The following is a 27,348-nucleotide window of genomic DNA, read 5'->3' on the forward strand; positions in this document are numbered from 1 at the left end:
ATTTTTACTGTTTGGTATATAAATATATGACAGCTGGGTACCGTACCCAGAGTGGATGCACTTGGTTGCAATACATCACATTATCATCATTTCAGACTTCCTTGGAGTGATTTACTGTTGTTAAATATTTTTAAATTAAAAAAAAAGGAGTTATCAGATCTGCTTTTCATTTGGCTTGACACGCTCACCCCCCCCCCCAAAAAAAAAAAAAAAAAAAAAAAAAAGGCAGTAATTTCCCTTTAAAATTGAACCTCTAGTGGTACTTTGTGGAATGAACTATTTGCATTGTTAAATATCACAACAGTGTAAGAGAAGACTGATCTTAGAATGCATAACTTAACTTACTGCATTAGCCATGATGACTGCATTCATCTTAATGTTTTAAGTGTAATTGCCAAGGAAAACAGAACTTTTTTGTTGTTGAAATTGCACTTAATAAAAAGTCTTTTGACCAGCTGCACATGTGTAGTTGGTTTGCAGGTTTGTATTCAAAGACTCACTCCTGAGAGCAGCTAAGCGTCCACAACTGCTGTTGAAAAGTGGGTATTTAGTATATCTCTGAAAAGAAGAACAGAGTACTTCTTTCTGGGGAAAATTACTGTAAAGGGATGCACAGCTACTTGCTGTTAAAAATGTCACAGATTTTTCAGGACTGAAATACTGCTGATGTCATGATGGTTATGTGCAGAAGAAAGACTAGGTTATTATTCTGGGTGAGAGAAACTTTGGTCCTGGAACAAACTCCATAGCAGATTTGCTGACTGGCTTACTGGCATTGTCTGTCCATTTTACATAAGTAGAAGTGAAAGGATTAGTCCTCTGTTAGGAAGGAGTGTAAGTCTACAGGATAAGAAGAAGGTAATTTGGCTGCCCTCAGATAAGAAAGAAAATGCTAATATTTGCTGACTTCTACACGTAGTTAGGAGAATCAGGGAGCATTAAATAACGGGGGATACCAGATGGTTCTTCCGTTTCCTTCATAAAATAATTTTGAGGAGTGTTTGTAAATATTTAAGGGCCCGGTAGTACTGATCTTTACACAAATTATTTTTTTCCAGTGCAAAAAACCCTACATAATTCAGCAAGACTCTTTGTGAGTAAGGATTATTCATATAAACAAGACTTTACAGGATTAGATCCTTAAAAATTTATAAATATTAACAAAATATTTCAGTGGCTAAATTAAAGAATCAGCTGGTACCATCTATTCCCTTGGTCTTCTGAGACATTAACAGCTTTTTACAAAATCAGCAAAGAATACCGCTTCTTCCAGTGCTGAGATAAATTGAGTGACCTTCTCTTCATCCCTTGACTAATATTCCTTTCATTACAGGATCAATCTTTTCATCGCCAACAGTAGCATGAAATTAATATTCTAGATGTGGGTACATTAAAGAGCTAAATCTCACGATGTTTTTAACTCTAGTAGCACATGCTTAGGAGTCCAACGGGAATATTCTGTTCGTGATCCTGTGTGATTTTTCTGTAGAGAGCAGTGCAAAGACATGTCAGGGGCACATTCTCCCTGGGATTACTCCGTACTCCAAGGAGGGACACAGTCAGGGCCCAGAGCAGTAGTCTGTGTTTAGCCATGAGAACAGCAAAAAGCATGAAATTTTGCAACCTGGAAATACTAAAAGCAACACAAACCACAACGTTCACACTATAGCTGCATTCCTAAATTGTATGCCTGTTTCTGCTCTCTCTCTCTCTAGGCTTGACGTTACCAGCAGTCCTCATTCTCATCTCAGCCCATAGGTACTGCTACTGCATGCATAGGTGATGAGGTTTTGGCCGCAAAGTCCTCTTCACAGAGGGCCAGGACAAATCCGTTGCATCTCTTAATATTTTTAAGCTCTGTGCTGGCAGTGTGCAACCTTCTTGATTTCTAAGCACAGCTACTCTCACAAGGCTTTGAGGACTGGGCATTAAAAACTCCCTTCAAGAAGCACCAGTAGTTTCTGTGTTCCTGTATTTGGCAGATTCTGTCATTTGAAAGCTCTTGTTGGTCTTTTACTAAGGCCCTTTTCTACATTAAAAAAAAAAAAAAAAAATAAAAAAAAAAAAAAAAAATTAAGTGACTTTTAGGGGAGAGTTTCTGTTTTAAATAACAGAAGATCCTTAGACTGTCAGTAATTCCTTAACTCTGTGAGAGAAAGAGCGGTTGTAAATAAGCTCAACTAGCTCAGCTCATACTCCACCTAGCTCTGATTTAGAGAACAATATAAGTAAGGAAGTATATTTTTCTGCTATGTGCCATCCATCATTTGAAACTGATGTTTTGATCTTCTCACAAAATAGTGTGTGTTTCTGGGGTACTTAAACATTAGAAAAAGAATAAATCTAATTAATCCTGGCCAGAACAGGTTAGTGGCAGTTAGTTCTCGACACTTATGCTTGTTGAGGAATTTTTGGGGTTTTTTAAGATTTATATAAAAGATTGCAGGTCTGCATGAGAAAAGCAGCTGTATTGATGGGAGCTACTTGGATTTCTGCAAGGCAGTTAACTTAATACCACATGACATTTTGATTTCAAGTCTTGCATTACATGGAATTAACAGGTCACCTATCGCGAGGATTAAGAAGTGTCTCACTGACAAATTTTAAAATGCAGCCTTTTAATGGGGAGATTTCATTCAATGAGCCTTCCAAGCAGAATCAGAAACAGTCTTTGCCTGATACTGTTTTCAATTGTTTTCAGCACTTCGGGCTATGAGGTAGAATCTTTGCTTTAAAGGCTTGCATACAGCACAATAAATAAAGAAGATATATTACTTCTGCAGTAATTTGATTTGGCTAAATGATTACTGCCCAACAAGCAGCACACTAAATTCATTTTACTACAGTCCAAAAGCTTGTAGGAATGGACACTGGCTCAGAGAGCAGAGACTCAGGGAATGATAAAAAGTGATTATACTAATCACCCCTTACATGAGGCCTCAGTACATTGGTGAGGAAAGGACTCAGCACAGTCCTTGCATGTTTCCAAGATATCAAGCACAGTTCTGGTGCCTACACTTTAAAGAAGATGAGAGAATTTTGGAGAAAATCCAAATATTTTGTATGTCAAGTACAAGTCTTGAGATTGGAGGCTAAAAGAGCTGGACATATTCCACTTAAGAAATGAGTGAGAGGACAGAGAATAGACAACAACGGTGAGCTTTTACACTCTTGCTGACAAAAGCGCAACTACATCCAGTGACTGGAAGTTTCAGGTTAGATGTAATCAAACTTGAAATTTGATGAAATTTCCTAGCAGTAAAGGTAATTAAACTCTGTAACAACTTATGAAGGGAGGTGGTGCGCTCACCATTGCTTGATCTTGTCCCAAAAAAGGCCATCTTTCTTAAATACGGCTTCACTTCAGCTTCTGGGAGAACTTCTAATGGACAGAGCAGGCTCAGGGAGGGAAGGAGGATCACATCAGTCTAGATCCCCTGGTGATGCCTCTGGCCCTGCATCAAATAGAACAATGCATCTGTGCAACTTCTTCCATTACGGCTGGAAAAAGATGGCTTGAATTGCACCCTGCCCACTCAGACATTTTCAGGATGGCATTAAGGTACTAAGTATAATCAAATCCCATACTTGAGAGCTCCAGTTGGCTGCCTACAGCAGAGAGGGAGAATCTCTTCTCCACTCCTCTGAGAGATATTTGGTCTCATATATTCTGCAGAAGAAGTTTTTGCCTTCCCTTGAACCATATATTATTCATCTGGCTGTAGCCAGAAAGATATTAACCCAATGTAGAAAATTATTTTAGACATCTGATACTTGGGTTTGAATTAAACCCAGGCCAGAAGCAGTAGAAATTTTAATAGCTCAGATTGGCAAGCCTGGTGGATATTTTGTATGGATTTTTTTCTGTGGTTGTCTGGGCATGCCTAATCAGTTCTCAAGTATCATAGGAAGCTCAGGTACTTTTTTAGACACTATTTTAGTTTGGTTTCTCAAGGCCTAAAATACTATGGGCTAATGAAAGTAGTTCTCTCAGCCTTGGCATACATGTGCAACATTTGGTAGGCACCTATATGCAAGATAGATTGAACAGTCTGATGGTCTCTCTTGGCCTTAAATTTTAAGGAAATATAAAACTTGTACATAACAACAGCCTCTGATTTCCAGGGCTCTCAGGAATGCACATGGTTACACCATGAACCACAAGAACCAAAAAGTCTCCAATGCCTCTGGTCAGAGATAAAAAGACCCACTTAGAATTCAAAAACAAAGCAATTCCCACCAAAATTTAAAAACAGGCAAGTACAAAATATTGCCAATTGCTTGCAGGTCTTTTCCTTGTAAGCATCAGAAGGACTTATCAGAGGTGTCTGCCTGTGGTAGAAGAGACCTGTCCTCACGGCCTCTGCCATCAGTAGTCCCATCCTGCCTCGGCTGACAGGACACAACTGCAGGAAGGAATGGCAGCTAGGTTGTGGAAAAGCAAGACTGAAAGCAGGCTTCTGAAGACTTCCAGCCCTAAACTATGAAGTGTTCCATCTTCAGGAAAGGTGAGGCTGTTCAGCATCCCTGCATGAAAGCTTGGATATTTAGCACCTTCTCTGGCAAAACATTTATAAACACACCATGTTCTCATTGGAAGGCGTGAGTGGCTGCATCCAGGAAAATAATTACTGAATAAACATAAATTAGCTGTTTCTCTGCATAGACTGACATAATTAGTGAAAACTTGTTTCTAACATCTTACCCAAGGAGTCATGAAAAGGAATGAAAGAAAACTGACTCAGACTGGTGAAACAAGGTAGAAACACATTTCCATGACTTACTGCCTCTGAATAAGATACTTGTAAAAAAAAGTGTTGTAGGTATCTCCAGTAAGTGTGATGAACAGTGTGATGCTGCAAATTATTTATAAACAAAAATGGTATTATAGATCCCCAAGATGTTTGCACCTAGAAGCTTATAAAATCACAGTAGGTATAGCTTCATATAATGCTTATCATCACAGAAAGTGGATATTTTTGTTGCTGAAGGGTAGGAGAAAAGGACACATTATAGCCTCAGCTCATCAATATATTCTTTAGATTTATCACAGGTTTCTCTTAAACTACAGTTTTATTTAAGAAATGGACTTGTGTATGTACAGACTGGAAATTATGTTTTCCAAGCAAATCCTCTATTGCATGGTCTTTGCTGTCATTTTTAGTAGTTAGATGGAAGCGACGTTTCCATAAAGAATCACTGTTTATGATGGGATGTATAAGAAACAACCAGCATTATCCCAGAAGCAGACTGCAGGGTGTCTGGGCTGAAAATGACAAACTTTGGTGGATTTATTGTCTTCTTTAAACAGAAGAAAAAAAAAAAAATTAAAATGTAGTCCAGCAACAACAATAGCAAGTTATTCATTTCAGCCCTCTGAGATGAGGACACCTGAGACACTGTTCAGAGGATATTGAAGATGTTTCTTTCTTTGTGTACAGTATCATGAGGACTTACAGAACTTGATTTCTCTGGAAGAATTCACAAGGTACCTAGGATCTGGTATCTTGAGTCTTTCAGAATAATTGGATTGATTGACTGGTTTTAGATTGAATTTTTTAAATTATGTCTATTATTGTTACATACAAAACTCTTAGCCAAATTCACTGGGATATTGTGCATATTTAAAGAAAATTCATATTTTGCCACATATTTATGTGGTATTTTTACATTAATAGAAGAATGGTGTGCCCCAAAGAAACTGCCAACATAAGTTACTTATCCTGCAGGTGTTTACATATTTGCTCAATATAGTGTACCAAGAGTACTGACATTGATTTCAATTGAGCCTTTTAAAGGTTTTAAAGTAAAATATCTGCCTAAGTCCTGTGTTGAATGACACTTGTAACAATACCTACAGAAGCACTGGGAGAACAAAATATGTAGGTTAAACGATACCTCATGCTTAGGCACCTAGATAAAATGGGAAAGTATATGCAATTTACCTTCAAGGTAGATCTTGCTCACAAGATGAAAAATGCTCCATAAAAGCAGTTATTACTATAAGATCACTATTGTTCTTCTGCAGGCAGTTTGTTCAAAAAAAGTGCTTTTATCTTCCTTGAAATTGTCTCACAAGAAAATTAAGTTATGGTGTAATAACAGGTGTGTTCTGATAGAGACAAATATATTATGGTGCAATAATAGGTATTACAGGGGAAATGACATGATCTGTAGTAACATATACATATATATGTCCTATGTGTGAAGATTTCCTTCTCTTCTCAGATATCAGCCATCCCTTCTCTGGTTCTGAACCTCAGGGAGGACTGAGATGGAAACCCTAAGAAGATGTGAATTTCTCCACAGTAATAAATCAAACTCTGAAAAGCAGCTGGTGGAGATGTAACACAGTTTGTGATTCTTATTATCACTTTTCAACAGTCTCCTTTTTGGTCAATTTCACAGAAAGCCCAGTGTGAACCCCCCACTGAATTAAGCTTTGCCAGTACAACAGGGATGGAGAAGCACCATAAAAGAACTAGAGGTCCAGAGAAAATGACATGCATGAACATTGTCCTTCTGTTTTTCAGGAAATGGGAGAGGCATGACATTCTGCAAAGAAGCCCGCTAAGGGATTTTCTTTGTCACAAGGCACTGATCCCAGGCAAATTGTCAGAAATGAAGTTACAGACTCCTGGTAAATACACAGTGATCCACAAGAACAATGGTAAAACAAAATAAGTTCAAGTATCCAAAAGTCTTTAAGTACAATTGCCTCATTTCTTCTGGATGTCGATAAGATCAGGCATTTTTGCTGTTGTTTAACTAGTCAAGTGCACAAATCCTGGCTAGTCTTCTCATTCCCCATTGTGTTGAAAGGCACTAAAGGTTGCTATCCAGAGTGTTCAATCCAAAAAAACCATTAGATTCCACTTAAAATCAGTGGTCTGCCAAGAACTCTTTCAGAATCAGTGGAGTCTCTGAAGCTGTTAGCCATACTGATCCATTAATCAGAGGGGAGAAATTGCCCCAGATTCCCAACAGGCCAGAGAAAATGCCCCATATGTTCAGGCTTTTTCTGGTTGCAGGAAATGAGCCTGGTCACAGTATTTGTCTGAGTCGTCTTCCTCTCTGAAAAACAGCTGGAGCTTAGATCCTCTTTATTTCCCCATTATATTTTAAGGGAGTCAATTATCCTGCAGCATATTCATTTAAATTAATTTAAACTGTAAATAAGTAAACAGGATTAGACAAAGGATTTGGCCTGAATCTTGTTAGCTTGGAGGAAACAGTAAGACAAGGTCCCCAAATAATACTGCTGTCAGCTAACAACTTGGTTCACTAAAGAGAACAGTCTTTTCATGACAGTCATATTAAAAGTGCCTAAAATCATTAGAATTAATTTTAAAATGGTCTCTGGGAAGTAGCTGGGCAAGGACTTAAAGGAAGATAATGACAGAGAGAGAGAGACACAGAAGTGAGGACATTAAAGCAGAGGGATTAATAAAATATGAACATAGACAAAGCTCTGCAGCCGGGGTTTTACACTGCCATGTAAAAAAAAATACTTAAAACATTTAAAAATAGCCATACATATCATTCTGACACTGAGCTTATATCACTCTAAATCTTTTAGAAACATATTAAAATTACTCAAAGCAGGACCATTTTCAAAAGCTCCCTGGACTTATGCATGATAACTAAAAAGAGTTTCATTGTAAATCCCTCTGTCTAGTTCAATAATATTATCTGCTTACAGACAACCCTCAGAGGACAAAGTCACAGCCTTCATCTGGAAAAAATATTGTCCAGTGATGATATATTGTGCTTGCAGAAATGCAGCATGAGCACAATAATATTGGATCTTATATATATTAGGATGCTGTGTTGTCAGGACAAAAACATCAACTATAAGATTGTTTTTACTAATGAGACATTTCTGATATTTTTTGTCTAAAACCAAACACAACCATTTCAAAAGTCAAGGAGAAGAGGTAAAGAAAGAGTCAGCTGTACCTCAGTTTTCCATTTTCGGACAAATATTCTCTAGGTCATACAGAAGAATTACAAAAACATGTAAAAATTAATTTGAGGGAGATGAGTGCTTGAAAACATTTTGATCATAAGATCTCTGTGTATACATGAGATCAGAAGATCATGATCTTGGAAATAATACGATTCAGTAAAAAACAGGGTGGAAAGAAATCCTTTAATTCATTTGGAAGTGTATACTGGAAGAAAAAATAACTGAATTTGAAGTTCTTATTAGTCATCACTGAGTCAAGACATGTATCTGTATCTGACCTACAAAGAGGCGGGTTTTTTACACAGCATTCCACTCTTCCCTGTTGGGCATGCAGCACCACGTTTTAGAACAGCATCCACCCCTGATGCAGAAAGAGGCCTGCGCAATTTTCTTCCATTTAAGCATTCAAGACAGAACTGAAATAGGATCATTATCTTTTCTTAATTCAAGCACTGATTTACGTATGGTTCCTTGTTTCCCGTCCCTTACATTTACATGCACTGAGGAATCTCCTTGTGGAGAGGTTTAGTGTACAATTACTGTGCACACTTTGAAGGGTGAGTCAAAACACAGCCCCTGTTACCACAGAATGGCAATGAAGAAACTGATTCATTTTAATAAGGGATGCATAGGCCCTTCCACACTTCCTACAGGTTGGTTGGAATTGTTTTCCTCATGAGCTGATTAGTTCAGGAGTTTAACAGTGCCAAGCAGCTCTGCTCTAGGCTACTATTTGGCACACAGCTCCAGCCAGCACAAGAGTAATGGTTTATTTGGACAGTTTGATAAAATCAGATAGCTCAACTCTTGCCCAGCTCAAAAACAAGCAAAAATGCTAGTGGAGGTTCTCAGATTTTAGAAAATGTATTCTGTAGATTGCACATGGCATCTTTGTCTTTAAAAGCTATCTACTCAAGATGAGAGCTCATAATCTGGGGTAATGGCTCTGCCAAATTAAGCAAGAAACATTGGAATATTGGCATACCCAATACTAGTGGATTAAAATAATGTTCAGAGATAATGCACTAAGCAGTTGAAATTCCATGGAATTTGGTTTTAAATATCTGTTGATAACAACATGAATCATCTGACATGGCAGGATATGATGATGAATTGCACTCTGTGGTCCTTTGTAAGGTGTTTTGAGATGTGTCAAAGAACTCATGTTTCACACCTAAGTACATTTAGTTGTTACTGTTTAAGAAAGATATGATTCAGTACAAAACTAAACATTTTTGGCCGTTACAGGTTTTCAAAGACAAAATCTTTGCGCCTAAAATTATTTCAAGGAATATGAATTTTAAAACTGTTGCAGTATATATATATGTGAGATGCATCATAAACTGCATACACTTGAGTGGGAATGCATTTTATCTTTTTTTCTTTTTTTTTTTTTCCCCTGTGGCAGTTATTCCCTACATTTTCAGAACTGAGAAGAATACTGGGAGGTATACTGCTAAAAGCCTTGCAGCTGAAAATTTTAATTTAGAGGCTTTGAATCAAATAATCAGATGACTCATGAAAATGGTAATAGGCCATTAATTATTACCAATAGGTAGTATAATCTTTAGCCACAATTGTGGTGAAACACTTGCTCAGAGTTGCTCTAAGTCTCACATCACCAAACAGGTCTTGCAGGGCAGCCACCAGCCTAGGGTCAGGGCGCAAACCTCCTCACATTGCAAGTGAGTAGTCAAGTCTGCGGGATATTGCAGGAGCATTTTACCAAAATGAACTAAACCAGAGCAGTGAAAAGAACCAGGTGACCCTCTCATGGACCATGCTTACCCATTGCTCCTTTTTGAAGCCCCTCAAACTGTATCGTTTGTGGCTGCTATGAAGTATGCATGTGCTAACTACCAGAATATTTCTGTGTAGACTGTGAAGCTGAGCTGCCCTGGCTCCTATGCCATCAGCAGCGCCCAAGCTTTCATTAATATTTGGGGGTCTAGCAAATCCTGTCTGCTGCCTCTAAGTCATCAGTGGCTGGTTGTCATCAAGGGCAGCAGGCACAGTGGGACAAGGGAAGCATTATGCCTTTCTGGAAGAAGGTAGTGACTTCTCAAGATTGTGATCAAGCTGGAGCAAAAGAAAGTAGCAAGACTGCACATTTTCTTTCACTTCCCAGAAACAAATAGGGAATTATTAAACTCTCTTATTTCTGCCACCGTCAGGAAAGCTGTGACAGTCTACCTGAGTATCTGCAAGTGGTAGCTTTCATAAGCATTGAAACACATGCACAAAAGCATTGCAAAATTCTGTATTGAAATAGGTGGCGTATGTTCTGTGAAACAGCCCCATTTCGACTGTCTGCAGACCTTACTGTCGCTTTTGGTGTAAATTGCTGGCAGAGCTGCGCTTTATCAGGCGTGGACACCCTCTTGTCTCACTTGCCCCCAAATGAGGTGTGAGTACTCCACCTCAATTTTTTCAAAATATGTCTACCTTTAAATCTCTTGGCATTCGCGAACAGGCTCCTTGGCAATTATATCTATTTTTAGAGTTGTCTAACACACTTCAAAAAGCAGCCAGAATGCAATAAAACCAGGGCTACTATATATCACTTTCACTAAGAAACAACACTTTAATTGCCATGACTTACAACTTCAGTGCTTGCAAGATGGGTGGTGACACCCTTGGGAATTTTTCAGGTGCATTTCCTACCAAAATTTAGTCCCTCAGACTATATTTATTTCAGTTTCTTGGGAATGGGAGACCAGACAGTGGTAGGACAAGAAAAATGCAGTGTTGAAGAGAATATAGGATGATTGAGAAACATTAGCTCAGGGATACACATGCATGGGACTAGTGTATGTACTTTATGCTGTAATATCTTAGACAACATGAAGTCCAAAATGGCTGCTGAAAGAGCTTGCACCAGTTTAACCAGGATTATTGCATTTCAGCTATTTATCCTGTAGACTAGAGAATCCCCATATTTAACATGTGTTGTGCTCCCTGTGGACTCTGCATAGATACTGCCAAAAACACCTGTGGCCTTGTCATTAATACTGGGTTTGTATATACCATATTTTTAAAACTTATGTTTCAGTAAAATCAGCATAAATGGAGGAATGCTTGGAATTACCTATGGCAACTTCAGTCTTTTTTGGCCCTGTTAAAAGAGACATTGGGATAGTCACAATCTTTCCCTCTGAGTGAACATAGGATCAGGAATAGCTATTCTGTATCTATAGGAAGTCATGGGATCTTGATCATATGAGAGACAAACTCGGAAATGAAAATGGGTCTGTACTGCAGAGGAGATACATCAAAGATATCTTTAATTTTCATGCAATCCAGGATTGTAACAGAGCTTGGCCATCATTGGAAGCTCTTCTGGGCTGTATCACAAAGAACAAAGATTAGCTGTTATTAATCAGCATCTGCTTCAGGGTTCTAAATATCCTATAAAATTCTGAGCTTTACCTAATTGGGCTAGAAGGAGAAACAGATGAATAAATCTATTTTAATTATGATTAAGTTATTCAAGTATGGAAGTAAATAAATGTTAAATAAAATGCATGGGAATACTAGCTAATCATCTTTCAACCATAAGAATATGGTATTAATAAGTAGACTGGAGCTTAGAACTGTTGTTTAAAATGACTCTTTTTCTCTAATCTTATAGCAAAGAGAATAGCCTTTTTTTAGTCATTAGCGCCACCCATGCTAGAGCTTGCCAGTTTAGCCTCTTTCTCACACAGACAAGCTGTTGAAAATGCATAGTACAAAGGCTCTGAAATAACTTATTGTTTCCAACAAGCTACTTGATGGGACTAAAGAGGCCATCTTAAACCTTGCATGACCTAATTGGTTATCTTAAACCTTGCATGACCTAAATAGTTTGGAATCTGAGAAATGCCCGGCACTGCCATGTCCAAGTGCCACCGGGGAGATAAGCAGAGATTCATAAAGGGAGGTGCTGGCTTGAAATCCTCTGTGTGGGTTTAGACTTTGCTCTCAGTCATGTGCTTTGTTATTGTTTGAGGCATCCTGCTCTACACTCACTTTCCCTCTTGCAGTCAAGGCAGGGTAGGCTGGAGGATGTACGTTTATGGGTGCTTTTCTTCAATTCTTACCCTATGAATTTTTAGTACTGATGCCGGGACAGACACTTTGACCTATTTTTGGAGCTGGACATGTAGAGGTATATTTTGAAACTGTGAATCTGAATATCCATGTATGATTAGGAGACAGAATGCAGACTGCAAAATTAAAATTCCCAAGAGTTGTTATTAGACTTCTTTTCTCTATGGTCAGTGTGATGCCAAGTGAATTACATGTCAGGAGACTTGCTCTGGCATGTATGGCAGGATACCTGGCACCCAGGCAATTGATCTCTCCTTGCTACCAACTGCATCCAAAAACTGGCCTCATCCCAAGGGTGGAAGGAACAGACTCACTTCCCAAATCTGAACCAACAGAAGCCTGTGGTCTACCAGCAAACAACCTTTGTCAAATTATGCCATGAGTACTAGTGACATCAACACAACTTTCCAGTTTTGGTTGTGCTAGTGTCTTATTTTATATATATTTTTACTAGCAAAGACATATTCTGTCTGAATTAGGCTGATACAAGTGGCCTGGGTTCATCTTTGCACCTTTCTTCATGCATTTCTCCACAATAACTTGGGGGCAGGGTTCTGTAAGACACTACTACCAGTTATAAATAGCACTATAAGTAGAACAGACACTGGGATGCCAGCGGCAGAAGGAGCAGTCCTGAACAAGCTTTTTAGGTTTATAGCAGAGAGGAAAGAAGACTTCTATAATTTTAGTCCCTGAATATTGGAATCCCTCTTTAACCATGTCATACTATAGCACAAGCTTTCCAGCTTGGAAGACAGCTGAGAATGGGTGCATCTCTGTGCATGTCATTGTAGTAGCTGGATACAAAAGTGTAAACACATCACAACCTGAATATTTACAGCATTCAAATTCACTGACCTTGCATTTCTAGGGGGAAAAAAAAAGAAGAGAGAGAGGAGAGAGAGGCAAAATAGAAACTACCAGGCTTCCATGATTGAGCTTTCAAAACATTTTCCAATGGTGACATTGCTGTGACATTTTTGATACTGATACAAAGTGAGTTGCTTGATAGTAATGTAGGCATACTTTCAGTTACAGTACAAAAGACCTACAGACACAAAGTTACGTATGTTAATAACCTAAAAAAAGTACGCATATCTATTGAGTTTTACCTTCCTTAATTTATGTAAAATCTAATAATTCAGTAGCAGTTCAGACATTAAGCTTTATTTTTGCAAGCTGTAAGGATAAGGAGACAAATTTCAGTCTGAACCCCCCCTTCCCCAAACCCTCTCATTCATACCATAAATAGGTTATTTGAGTGCAAATCTTTGCAGAGACTGACTGTTAGAAAAAAATAGTCATTATAATGAGGTCACGAAACATAAACCTTCAGAGAAGGCATCAATATGCTTCACTCTTACAACCTCCGAGGAAACCATGCTGCTCAGAGTGTTTATGTCTGAAATGATATCTGTTTGCTGGCTTCAGATCAGTGAGGAGGAACTATAGTGCCTTGTCTTTATTCCCAGCCCTATCTGGCTGCCAGCATCTCAGAGCTGTCAAGGAACAAATGCTCTGACTTCATCTTGTGTGCTCTTTCCTCCGTATTCTGACAACGCCTCTCAGGTTCAGAGATGTGTCAACCCCATTGTAATGATTTCTGCCAAAACGGATGCACTGAGGAATTAAATGTGGAGATATATGTTAAAAACTGCCTTTCTTATTCATCAGAGATGCCAAGCCCCTGAAAGAAATTTCAGAGGAATAAACACGTCTGTAATGATTGGAAGTGTTGGGGGTTTTTTGTTGTTTTTGTGTGGGTTTGTTTTTTGGTTTTTTTGTTTTTTTTTTTTTTTTTCTTCTTCTTCTACAGATAACATTTTATATAAAGCAAACCCTCTTCATTCTGGTTTTCTTATCTGAGAAGGAGAGGTCACAAAAATCAGAACTTGGAAACTGACAGAATCTTGCCGTTAAACCAGTAAAAATCAGAAATCTAATTTCAGAGCAATGGAATTGCAGAAAACAGGATTACTCCATTTCCAATTCATCATGCCAGCCTAACATCTTCAACATTCCTGTATTATTTTCACAGGTGTATGTACCATCTACGTTAATAAACAAGATTTTGTCCCAGTCAGCAAGCAAAGAAAAAAACCCGAACAACTTCAGGAGGAATGGTTTCTAATGAATGGAAAATGTTTAATAAACATACATACATCCCAAGAGTCCAACACCCTTCCTTAGGAAGAGCTTCTAATTGATTTCATTGAGCAAAGCCTTTGGGATCTGTATTAAATAAATTAGGTCTAGTGGGTAGGCTTTGTCAATCCAACAGTTTCTCTAAAGTAAAATTTCTAACCCCTCCATTTCTCTCAAAGGGATTTGATTATTTAAAAGAGAAGAGGAAAAAAGAGTGAGAGATCTAGAAAAGGGATAACAACTCACGTTATTTAAATAAATGTCAGTTCCAGCCAACTTGACCTTCACTGCAAAGATATTTTTTTCCAGAAAGTAGCTTTACAAATTTCAGACCAAAATTTCACGAGCTTATGTTTGGAAACATTTCCATAACATTTTGTAAACTGCCTCTCATCATCCATACTGCATCTATAGTCATATTCCTCCTTAGCAGCTCCTGCCTGAACTTCCATTTGATCTCATCCCTGTCCAGCAACGTAAAACCTACAAGTCCTGTAGCAGCTAGAGGCCTTAAGACCACTGATCTCTATTGCACCCAGACACAACAGACAACTTAAGATAAACAAATTAATTTTTCAAAATAGGTGCAGCACTTTTCATACTTGCATTTAATCCATCCACCTGAAGCCAGTGGAAGCTGAATTAGCTCATGCACTTTCAAATGACTCATCTGTCGTGCATTTGCTCCATGAAGTGCATCTCCTCCTCTATTCCATGAAGGCACAGTGCGACGAGGGCAGTACTCAAAAAAGGAGACAGGTGTCCAAACTTCCCATGCCCTTTTCTCTCTGCCAAATATATCCTCTCTAGGACCTTGCCCATATAAGTACTGTAGTATCACTGCTTGTAGCTGGTCTGTGTTGCATTACACAAGACTAAGATATATGAAATCTCAGGATAAATGAGCAGTTGCCTGCATGTAATTTTTAATTGAAATGTTAATGTAATCTCCTATGCAGCAGACAACATTCAAATTAGATTTTCTTCAAATTTGCTGTTGCTGAAAATATACATACACACAAAAAAATCCTTCACAAATAAGATATTGAATCCTAACTCAGATGGGAAAATTCACAGGCCGCTCTCTTTAATTAATTTAAGCATCACTAATTTAAACTAAGTTCTCCTGAGTAATTCCAGTAACAGCACTTAAAAATAATGCTCCTGTGAAAAGCTCTGCTACTTCAGAAAATGATCAGAATTAATATTGCTCATTTCACAAAGAAGATTGCGTTTGTGGCACATGCGGAAAAAGTTCTAGTCTATTACCAAACAAGACCAAAAATGAGATTTTTAACACTGGCTGAAACAAAAAAGATTTTGATATTCACATATTGTAGGTCTTATGAGAACCTGAAGGGAAACGAGGAAAACAAAGCAAAAAAGATGTGTACCCACGATGGGAGGGAAAACTATCCTTCATAATACTAGTAGACAACTTGTTAAGTTACAAACACTTTTATCATTGTTATAAATAGTTCACTGATTTTGACTAAATTCATGTCACAATGCCAAAATTCTCCTCCCATCATGACAAGCAGTTGCTGGTCAACTTGCATTTTTAATTTCTTCCTCAAATTTCTCACAGATAACTTCCAGGCTGTTCTAATTTTATCCCACACACTGTAAATGCCTCTGGCTTTGGTCTAGTAAGTAGAAAAGGTTGGGTTTTTTTTTTTAATTTAACCTGATGATTTTTTATTTTCTATGAAATGGTGTTGTGTGCCTATACTTCAATAAGCTCCTACAGAAATACTGATTCTGTAGGAATAATTGAGTTTGTGAGATAAAACATATAGATTTATGTCTGTAAGAAGGACTAGTCTGTAAGTGGACTTAATATATGCAACTATGTAGCTACACGACATTTCAGTTGGACACACTCAAAAAACACTAAGTATGATGTCAAAATATTCCTTAGCTAGGTTCATTGTCAAAAGTTCAATCCATTGTTTCACAAATTAGTTTGCTACAAAAAATAGAAGTTATATAAAAATTACTCTTCATTTTAACTACCTCTTGCTAACTATGACCATGAGAACTCAACTAAGTGCAGGTAGGGCCCCATGTTCTTGGACAATGCTCATCCTTGTTCCTGGTTTTTGGGGGCTAGCAAAATCAGTTTTACTTAGAGGCTATCACCACCACAACCATGATTAGACCTCTTAATTTCTTCTCTATTTCTATTCATGGGCACCTGGTATTTACAAGTAATCTTTAAAGAGGCTAGACTATACACTGGAGTAAATATCACAGACAGGAAGAAAGTGTGTGGGGTTCTACAGGGTAGATCAGCAAGATGGCTAATTTTCCATATGTCTATCATTAAACATGTAAATATTATATAAAGGCTACTTGTCTGGCTCTTCATCTTTAACTTACATATCAAAAGAAGATTCTGACTTTTATTTGTTTATGTAGAAAAAAAACAAGAGGTCATAAAAGCGTGTGTATGTACCACTTTCGTTTTTTAACGCTGTGCAATCTGTGTAGTGTTGAAAATAATAGCATTTGGGAAGACAAAGAGATCTGGGGTCATTATGGTCTTAACATATTTCAGTATTCCTTTCAATGTCTTCCTTCACTTCCAAAATTGATTTTTGTTTTGCTTTCCTTTCTGATATCTACTAGAAAATTAGATGCTATGGAGCAAGCAAGATAAACAGAAAGAATTCTGATCTTTTTCCTCATTTAGAAAGCTGAGATTACTTTTCTATTGGTTTGCATTTGAGATGTGCTCATTTTCAAATGCTTCTTAGAGCAAAGAAAAAATCCTAAAAAGTATCTCTCCAAAGCACTCTCTAGCAAAATGGATGGCAGGACAAGATTTTTACATTAAACTTAGAATCAAGTATCTGGAAGAAAATGTAATATAAAAAGATTTCTCATTGAAGTGTGTTTCTATTTAGACATTTCTGGGAACTTCAGTCCAATTAAACAAAATCTGACATTAAATTCTCAGTTGACTTAGGCTGAAGTTAGTCTACTGCTCTTTGTTAAAAGAAAAAATAACTGAGTTGCTGAAAATATGTAGAGTAGATCTTTGCCTTGTTGTATTGCAGTATATGGCACTAAGCACTCACAGAGAATGTTAAGATATTAATTTTTGGAAGGATTATCTAGAACCTAACCTTCCCTGGCTTTCACCTGATTAATTCCAAGGCTGAATACTGAAATGCTTTCTTAGGCAAAACTCTCCTTATCACTACATTCTGAGACAGTATTAAAGAATGTGAATCCATATTTGCAAAGGCATTTAGATATTTATTGGTGCTGATAGGCATCAAATAGGATTTGTAACAAAGCCTACACAGGATATAGGACTAATTCATTTTGAGAAGTAATGCATATTAGATGTCAAACAGACCTGGTGTTTTGGAAATATCATTGGACATTTCCATGCAAAATTAGGTGCCTGACAGAGTTTTTACATTTTGCCTTACATCTGGAATTCCTTTAAAATCTGTCTCTCAGATTAAGAGAGTTGAAACAGATACAAGAAATTAATACATCAAATGGAAAAAAAAAAAAAAAAAGAAGAGAGATGTAGCAACCCATAAATATCTGACAGATAAGTTCTGAGTGTTCATATTATAAACTACTCTCTATGCATATCTCATGACTTATGAGACCAGAAGGGTATAATACATACAGAGACTAGATTACCTGCCTTTACAAAGCTGTTTATAAGAACACATTTGCTTTGTCTCGGCATTTGAAATACATTTAGAGCACGCAAGCTCCTTTTCAATCGCAAGTCGAGTACAACTGTGTGAACTATTACATTTTTCTCCTGCTGAAATCCACAGAAATGAAATTGCTGCCTTAAGCCGTGTTTTGAACTACTAACTATTGCCACTTGAACCAAGAAAAGCTTTAAAACTTACACTGCAAGACTTCTTCAGGAGCTACAAAATCCCCCTCCAAGCCTCCAAATCAGCTTCTGATGGGAACATTTTGTTTTTGAGGTTGCCCCCACAGGTATTTACATTTCAAGTCAATCACTGCTGAGTTCCTTGTGTGCTGATCTTACCTGAGTACAACCATAGGTCCCTAACAAGTATTTATAAGAAATAATAGCTTGCCTAAAATGTTAGTGTACCGTGACCACGCACGTGAAACAGCCCTGAGCATAAAGAGCTGACAGATGAATCTTGCTGTATCCCTATGCAATGAGATAAACAAATCTTTGCCTTTCAGCTTTTTGTAATCAAACAAAGAAAACCAAGAGAGATTTCTTTTGTTCTGTAATTTTATGTGTGTCGCTGCTATGCCTTTCCCAGTTCATTTGTTGTGATTTATATTTTCAGAAAGCGTATCTTGTGTTGCATGAGAAATGTCTCTGTTGAATTGTATGACTGCAATAACTCTAGATGAGCTTGGTGTCTTAATCTGATGGCTATTATGGTTCTTTCTTTTTTTTATAAAACCAATTTGTACAGTGGCTGTATTACCTACAGTAATTAGTTTTTGTCTCATCCTGCAAATCCTTCACTGTGTGGGAATTGCCAGAATATCTTCTGTTGTGGCACATAGTAAACCAAAACAATACCCTGCAGCGAGTTCCTATTTAAATATTGTGCCACTGATCAAACTCTGCTTTAGTTGTAAGGGGTCAGATAAACCATCAAGAAGTTCAAAAGGAGAAGAAAGATTTTTCTAAAAGTTTGGCAAGACTTCTGTAAAAACCAGCATTCATACACCAAAAGATGACTGAATAACCAAGGTGGCTGGAAAACCACTTTTTATCTGTAGATTTCTCTTGTGAAGGTGAAAGAAGAACATCCAGAGAGGACGTGAGAAAAGCAGAGGATTAAAGGACCAGAGGTAGCTTTAGTTTCTGTAACTGGAAATCTAGCAAAGCTGGGCTCTGGGAAAGTGCACTCTAACCGCAGTGTTAATATTAAACACTAACAGCAGCTGGCCAGCAGCCGTACTTGTGTAGCAGAGCAGGGCAAAAACTATGGTCTTGTGGCCAGATCATGACTACAAATGTGTATGCAGCAGTGTGCCTGTTGTACTAGGGAGCTTGTCAGCCCATGAAATTAGGAGCCTTCGCCTAAGTAACTAAACTGGGATTAAGGGATTTAGCAATGGGTTAGAAGCAAAATATAGCCCAGAAAAACCACATTATACATAATTTTTTTTCTCATTGATTTTAAATGTCAGAAGATGCAGAAGAGCCGACAGATCAGAGAGTCCGCTTCCCTCTGGTGACAGACTGCCCTTCACCCATCCATTCCAGTGCTTGGTACTGGGCAGTCAGCCTTAGTTTAAGCACACCAGGCAATGACACGTTAGCCTTTCCCATACCCAATCCTAGTAGAACTATTCCCATTCCTAACATTCCAGCCCTCTGTAAAAGGAATTTTTTAATATACATGCTGAACTAATACAGCATGAGATTTGGGGGGTGTGCAGGGTTTTTTTCCTCAAACTGTAAAGAATTATTTTAAATTTAAAATAAATTTAAAAAAAATATATATAACCTTACCAGTCTGAACCAAGGAAAAGCTATTTTTCAGTCCAGTACAAGAAAGAAATCTGCTGCTTGCCCCAGGTATAGTGTTGGAACTGGAAGCACTGCCTTCCCATACCGTTGAATTTTTAAAGGTGGTGATAATGAAGTGGCCCAGTTTATAAACTTGGCTTTAGCATCCTCACATTGCTGAAAGTAAAGAAATTATGACTTTGGCAGCAGGAGGTTGAAGGCACACACCATTCTGTTAGATAAACTATGTCAGGAGATTTTTGGCTTAGTTGATGGTATCATACTTTCGTCTTAATGTCCCTCCTCGGGCTGGCTGTATGGGTGGTGAATCAAGGTTTCCTGAGTGAAAGGAATAGGAAATGAGGCACAAAAGGAGCCTCTGAGAGAAGTCTGAAAGAACTATTGTCCAGATGTGATAAAAGGGAGGAAGAAACATCATGGTTATAACCCTTGTCATGGATGAGAGCAGCTCATCCTGACCCAACAAGGCAGGATGCTATTATGCTGTTGTTTTTATTGCGGCCAGCGTTGAAAATGGGGACAGAGAAGCACAACACACCAGCTTGGGTGGCTGCAGAGGCCACAGGGTCCTCTCAGATCTGCTTTGTGTGAAACGCTCACTTATTTCCCAGCAGTTCACTTCTGGTTTTGTAGAGTTCACTCTGCACAATCTGCACAGTCACTGGTGGTCACATCAGCCAGAGACATGTGCTGTTTACAGACACTCTCTCAGCACACACATACAGCAGTGCAAGCCAGACAGACTTGCCATTTTCCACACAGCTACTGTTTCAAGCTCCCAAAATACATGAGTTATTTACTCATTATTGGCTGCCCAGTCCCAGGCGGGGTGCTTTCCAAATAACATGAAGACATTAATCTCTCCCTACAGAACACAATCCAAAATAGAAAAGGTATTGTTGGAACAGTGGTAAGGGACACCAGATACGAGCAAACGGCTCAAGGCAATTAGCAGAAATCACCCCCCCTAAAATATTTTTGTTGCTGCAGTCATGACACAGCGACTTTACATTTGCCCATTGCCTTCATATCATATCACCATTCAGTTCAGCAAATTATCCCTTCTATCTGGTTCAAATCTCAACTACACTTTTCCAAAGAGCTCAATGTTTTAGTTTCTCATTTGACTAAACACAAATATTCTGCAGTAATAAAGTGTATTTTCCAGGAAAGCTTGGGTGAATCAGCTGGATGAGAACTTCAGGACTCCTGCACAAGGAGGTGATTTTAACTGTTTGTGTAGCTATCTAAAGAATAGAAAATATATCATATTTGATTTTATCTCTTTCTTATGAATAAACCTCCGAATAGGAAGAGAGCTTCTCCTTTCTACCCATCACAAGCTACTTCATAGCTGTGGCACAAGCAGCACCATCCTACACTAGCTGAGGAGTGAAGCACCCATCCATGGATGACGTGGCAGGCAGTGATCTGCATATTCTGAAATTTCACTGTTTGAAATGTGACCATTTTCTCAGTAAAGTTATAAAAATATGCTGAAAAATATCTCAGTGAGCAGACTCACCTATTCTCCTGGGCAAGATCTTGGGAAATGGCAAAACACTGTGGCTTGTCAGATGTGCTAATTGATGGAATTTATTTTCAGCACTGGTCCTAGGAAAAATACACTGAACAAATGTCACTTTTACAACCACTAAGTGAACATGACTATGGCTAATAGCACTTTCCTTCCTCCTCTCCCTAACCTCAGCGATTACATCCCATTTGTTTATTGGAAATATTTGTGCTTCCCCAAAGATTCACCATGAACGGAATCACGCTGCCAACAGGACCTTGTATGTGGAGTTATTATTCTGCATTTGTTTCTCACTCTTGCCTGATCCAGCTAATTCAAGTCATCATGTTCATGCAACATTTCTGCCAGCAGAGGAGGGAGTGCAAGTCATGCCTAACTTTGCATTTGGTTATGCCACCCTTCAGAGTCATCAAAGCAATACCAAGGAGGTCTACACTTAAACTAGGTGACCCCAGGCTACTTTTAATTTTACACATACTTTCAAAGCAACAAACAGCCCTGGGTAAACTGTGGAACAAGTAGCATTCACAAGGAGATGAAAGGGGACAATGAAGAAAACTAGCATTGATTGAAGTGAAACAGTGGGAAACCATCACTTCAGAAGGCCTGATAACATGAGATGAGGATTGTCTGCACACTGGGTTATGTCTTCCACGTATTTTTGGATGCAGACTTGCCCAGACCCAAGCTCATGCATCAAAACATCTCTCAGCTTTCAGCGCCTCAGTGGCAGGCATCAGAATCTCCAAAGTCAATCTAACAGAAACTAGGATCAAATTTAGCATTCTAGTTGAAATGCACCTCTAGAAGCAAAGTGTAAAATTTTCTTTTACCTGCAGATAGCTTCTTTGTAGCCCTGCTAGAAATTGGATGACAGTGATTCCTGGGAAGTTTTCACATGGCAGATATCCCCAGAAACCCCCCATTTCATCTAGACACCTGCCACCAGCAATAGGTCTTTAGTGCCAACTGCAATTAAATTCTTGAGAAGTAGCATGTAGTATCTCGCTGATTATGAATAGCAATGAGTATGTTACTGCTCACAGACCTGTGAGCTCAGCAAAAACCTCAGGTAATTTTTCATTATACTGCAATCCTCTGCACCTCCAAATCAATCAAGGTTCTGCCATGAACTCCTAAGACAGGGAAAAATACCTCAGGACATGCAAAAAACCACAAGAAGGAGAGCACAGCTCACAGTGTAGTAGTAGCATAAAACAACACAATCTCTATCAGCCCAAATAAAATGCACCCACTGCCACATAAGTTATAACAAAGCATTTTCAGGGCTGCCTTTGAAATAAGTGAATTCTGGAAGATAAAACACAGATTCAAAGAAATTGTTTATCTGTTAAAAAAAAAAAAAAAAAAAAAAGTTTTCCTTGTGCATAAGCAAAGCCAGACATGGCTTTGCACAACTTCGAGCCATATAAAGCAGACAAAGAGAAGAGGTAGTAGTACACATCCAGATCCCTTTTTACAACATGTAGCTGAGACCTGTCTCACTTAATAGGTCAAGATCCCTGTTACATAAAGGCGTATCGAGAGACTGACTCAATGTATATATTACTCACAGTATGTTTTGAACGGGGGGGGTTCTGTAAATCCTTATACTCAGAAGGGTGACTTCAGTCCCTGTTAAGACTCTGCTGGAACACCAGGGTCTTAACAGCTATGTGTTGAGACTAGGACATCCAGACGAACAGTTAAGCATCCTCTGCCCCTCTTTTGGGAGATTCCTGCAAGCACACCCACAGCATTCTGTAAGAAATGCCAGAGTGCTGCTGCAAGCAGAGAGTGTGGTATCCTGGTGGCAATGGACGAAGTCCTGGCTCCCCTTCATGATGTTTCATTCCTTAATTTCCCTGTAGCCAGAGTTTTGATGGATGACTTTGATAGATCACAGCAAGGATGAAATGCCACCTGTCTCTAAAACAGCCTCCAAAGGCAGTCTGGGCAAAAGCAATAGAATGATGTAACCCCCTCAGTCTGCTGTTTGGCCTGCAGCTTGTGACTACTGCTGGCACCCTACCAGGCTGTGTGTGCCTCCAGCCCCAGCTCTAGGTGACCACAGTGCTGATCTGCCTCTGTGACACGCCGTGGCTGCCAGCTCCACCTCTCTTCACTCACACACAGCTGCTTCTGCTTGCATGCCTCAGGCAATGTTTCCTTTCCTCCTTTTGGCTGAGAGGATTAGCAAATCAAGCTGGATACTAACCCACAAGGCAACATAGTGCCCCATATAGAGCCAAAAGTGTGTGATAGCCTGCTGTGCTGCATCCCAGCTGTGTGCTCAGCAGCCCCAGGCCTGGAACAACTCAGAAAGCATCGAGCCCAGTGCCCCTGGCATCTGACTTGGATCAATGAAAACAAATTATTAACAACTACTCAAAAAACCCACATGAACCATACAAACTGTTCTAGTTTTGTGTGGACAGGAGGTGGACGAGATGGTCCCTGTCAGTCCCTTCCAACTCAGGATATTCTGTGATTCTGTGCAATTCTGGAGAAGAAAGTTTTAATACTTATATTTGAACCTTTTATTGCAAAGTCTCCTTTCACCACTTCAAGTCAAAGTTATGGGCAGGATTATGCTATGTAGGACCATAAAACCTGGATATTTTGGGATTTGGTTTCCTTAGGTGCTGTGAGATTGGCATTCTACATCTTGCTGTTCGCAGCAGGTAATACTGCTCATCTTTCTTTCCACCCACAATGTGTTTATCTCCAGCAGCAACAATACATACATCAGGCTGCTGGCCAGCTGTAATAAGATGGATTCATATCTCAGGAAGAGCAAGGTGGTCTCTGAAAGCCTCTTCTTTCTGAGACTGGCTCTGGACCTGACAACTATTACAGCCAGGAGAACTTAAAACGGAACTGAAATGTATTTATGGTACTAAAAGGTTGTTAGATTAATAGCTTCAGAGGAATAGTTTAAGGGAGGAAAATTTAAGTAAATGTTTGGGTTTATTAAAAGAGGGATGGTCTGGGGCCAGTTCCTTTAAGAGTTAACATCTCAGGGCCTGAGATATCTTCTGATGCTGCTTGCAGAGACCCATTAGAGACTGAAGCATGGATGAGAGGTACAAATCCTGCTTTGGTCTCTGCCTCAAGGAGGAAGGAAAGGCCGTGGAGTAGTGGGAGAGAGCATCTGGGGATGGCAGCTTTTTTCTGCATCTGAATTACAAGTGTTTTGAGGTATTGTCAAACCCTGACAGTAACAAGGGTGTCTGTACCCTAATTCAACATCACAACAGTTTTTTTACAGGCTGGACTGAGGACACTAACTTATTTCATATGACCTATACAATAAAGACACCTCATCTGATTACATGAGCATTATGATGGCCAGCAGGACCCTAGCAGTAAAAGGTTTGGTAATGTTTTGTTTTCTCTCTGAGAAAACATAAAAAGAAACAGGGAGACAAACGTCTAAATAAAAGAAATCCAAGTAGTGTTTATGAATTTTTTCGCTAGGCAAATGCCATTACTTAAACAGACTCTCAAACACATGAAATGCTCTTAGGGCCCTCCCTATTCCCCCAGTGAATGTCTATTCATTGGTGTATGTCTGTGTGTGCTTTTAACTTAATAAAGCAGTGTGTTGTTGAGCTACAGAAAATGTAAATCTTCTATGGGAAGCTCTGACTAATTATCTGTAACTAACCATAGGATCATGAGCTCAGATGCACAGACCAACCCTCACATCAGCACAGGTAGCCTACAACTTTCTTTTCCTCATCATTTTTTTTCACTTAGCATAAAGTTTTGTTTGATTTTTTAATCCCAAACATGGTTACTGTAACAATATAAAGTGATGAATGGGTGAGGGAGCATGGGTAAGAGAGACAGGTTCTTTGGCAATATCCTTGTTAAGTTGCTGGTAAGTTGCTTTGCTCAGGATGTGGAACAGCAGCTGAAAACAGCCAAACACCAAGCCCCTATCCGGAAGCCTCAGGACTGTAATGCTGTTGCTAGGGATCCTGCTTTCAAAGTTCCATAGCTGAATAAAGTAGGTCAAGAAAATTACCATTATAATGGTATTCTCCTTGCTGTTCTCTAGTCAGGCGTCTGCCTGGCCCTGTGCTTCTGTAGGACCTTCCTCAGTGCTTCAGCTTGCCTTCCTGCACAGTGGCCTATCTGCACAAAAATGGCAAGAAACTCCATTTCCGCCTCATGGGAAAGACTCAGCTTTTTTTAGAAAAGGGAGCTATTGCACAGAAGCCCTCAGGCTGAGAAGAACACACACCTCCCAGGTGTGCTCTGCAAGTTACTGCTGTCTCCTTCCCTTCCAGCACACAGCCACCCTCTGCCATAGACTAAGTACTGAAAGGATGGATTCAAGGATGGATGTATCTAATGAGAAAACCTGATTTAGGTGCCCATTAAGATACACACCTGTCTTGCTGTTTCTCTTTGGCAGAACAAACATCTTGTTCTTCACCCTTGGAGCGCTGAATAGTCTTGTTACACTATCCACCAAAAAGACAGGCACATATTTCTGTAATAATATCCAGTTTTAATGAGTTAACACTAGTCTCCTAACCTAGGAGCCCCCAGGTGCCACACATCTCCCCTATTACAGCCCTACCAGCACAAGCTTGCTTTTTGACTTAGGTCAATTTTCTTAGGGGCTTACCCTATGAATCAGGCAGGGTTTAGGACCAAGACAACGTACCCAAAACACACCAACCAAGAAGAGCCTCTGAAAGACCCTGTTAGCCAGGCTTAGGACAGTTCTTCCCCTGCTTCCTTGTGGGGGTGATCTTGTTAGCTGGCCTGTATCATCACTGTGGTCTGATCTTGCTAGGCCAGATGGTAGCCAGTGTTTTGGAAAGTGGTGGCCAGGCCTGATTCACTTCTGTTCTTCCCGTTTTGAGAACAAACGTATGTTCTCTCTGCTGCTGTGCCACTACTCAGGAAGACTAGGATCAGGTTGTTTAGTTCATGACACAACCCTGTGCTTAACGTCCTTTCCAGCCAACCATGTCCGAGCACTGCCAAGAAAATGACTCAATACATGACATTAAGAATGAAATTGCTCCTCTGTTCTGTCACCAAAAGGAAAATATTAATATGTACTTATTTAATAACTAAGAATTAGATATTGTTTGCACAGTATTTACATAAGAAAAAGAGGTAAGAAGTGTTAAGTGTTTTTAAAAAATGCTAAATTTGAAAAATTGCATGAAAATTAACTCCTATGAAAACAATAAGCCTTTTATGCTTGCACAATAACTTTTTATTCTTCAGCAGTATTACTGTTGTTGAGCTTTTCCGTTTCCTTCATAAATGCCAACTGTCTGATGAGAAGCCTATTAACTATGAGTGCTGGTGATGCATAATCTCTGTCTCCATCTCAGAAAGAGCTTGGGGGAAGGGAGAGGCAGTTGTATGCCCTCTGATAATAGCAAAGCCCAAAGTGAAGAATATAATTACATACATATTTTTGTCATATTTTGCCTGAGGCTGTGGACAGTATTTTGCATCTAGCTCTTTTTTTTTTTTGATGTCAAAGATAAACAGATGATGCTAGTCAAGTACTTCCTTTGGTGCCCTCCTCTGTTTACAAAGGTTGCACTGAGAGCACTATTTCCATGAAAATGGCAGGAACAAAACAGAATCCATATTCATATTCATATTCAGAGATCCCTGATTCTGCCTTCCCAAAGGGGTTTGTGCTAAATATCACTGCTTTCATGCCCTCTGATTTCTCTATTTTATTTGTTGTACCTGTTCTTTTTTTTCCTCCTCACCCAACCATTTCAGAGAGCAATTCCCAAAACTTTGCCTTTGCCACCTACCTTAGGGAACCCATCCCAGGTGCACAGCTTCATTGCTGCCACGATGCCTGGTGAGCAGTGACTTCCTGTGACGTCTCATCATTTTATAAATGCCTACTTAACTGCTTCATCTGGTTAGCTCAATACCCCAGGATGTGGTACAGCTGCTCCCTATAAGCAGATATATAAGTGTAACAAAATACATGGTTCACAGCAACCACACAAAAGTAGCTTACAACATCAAAGGAGATCTCCAGGAAAGAAGACAAAGGCTATGAATTTCATAAACACACAGTTTTTGTCTAGA

At 39.1% G+C, this 27,348-nt stretch overlaps 1 long non-coding RNA gene across 1 annotated transcript; it reads right to left on the bottom strand.

Annotated features, from left to right (window-relative positions):
* Nucleotides 1–451: 451 nt before the first annotated feature.
* On the bottom strand, nucleotides 452–27,112 carry LOC120758191 (uncharacterized). Its single transcript, XR_005702798.2, has 3 exons — nucleotides 27,063–27,112; nucleotides 3,311–3,455; nucleotides 452–2,029 (listed from the first exon to the last, which is right to left on the bottom strand). It is a non-coding gene; the product is annotated as an uncharacterized LOC120758191 (long non-coding RNA).
* Nucleotides 27,113–27,348: the final 236 nt, after the last annotated feature.

The sequence above is a fragment of the Hirundo rustica genome, chromosome 1, assembly GCF_015227805.2.
Source record: "Hirundo rustica isolate bHirRus1 chromosome 1, bHirRus1.pri.v3, whole genome shotgun sequence".
NCBI lineage: Eukaryota > Metazoa > Chordata > Aves > Passeriformes > Hirundinidae > Hirundo > Hirundo rustica.